This window comes from Elephantulus edwardii, unplaced genomic scaffold (genome assembly GCF_000299155.1).
Source record: "Elephantulus edwardii isolate Elephantulus edwardi_28Jun2011 unplaced genomic scaffold, EleEdw1.0 scaffold00062, whole genome shotgun sequence".
Classification (NCBI taxonomy): Eukaryota; Metazoa; Chordata; class Mammalia; order Macroscelidea; family Macroscelididae; genus Elephantulus; species Elephantulus edwardii.
In genome coordinates, this window is record NW_006399812.1 from 3,598,754 (window position 1) to 3,599,285 (window position 532).

Consider the following 532-nt stretch of genomic DNA (forward strand, 5'->3'; position numbering starts at 1 on the left):
AACAGATTATTTTGATTTCCCTCACCCCCACCTATCAAATTGTACAACCGCAGCACATTCTCATCCCTCTGCTTCTACCCTCTCCCACCCCTCATATTCATGGATCCTTATACTCATTCTTCAACAATGATTTTGTACAATATTTATCCTTGTGGGACTGAATTAGTTCACTCAAATGCTCTCCAGTCCCTCCCAAGTTAGGTAATACTTTACAAAAGCATTTCTCCTACATGCTGTACTGTATTCCATTGTGTGAATGTACTGTAATTTCTCAATCCATTTGCTTGTGGTTGGACATTTGGGTGTTTCCATATTCTTGAATAATGTTGCTATGAAAGTTGGTGTACAAATCTCCATTTGTGCTTCAGATCTCAGTTCTCTCAGTTCTCATTTTCTCAGGGTATATTCCAAGTAGTGGAATAGCTGGGTCATATGGAATTTCTTTCTATGTTCAGCTTTTTGAGGAAGTGCCAAACTGCCTTCCAGAATGGTTGTACCATTTTACAATCCCACCAACAATGTTTAAGAGTTC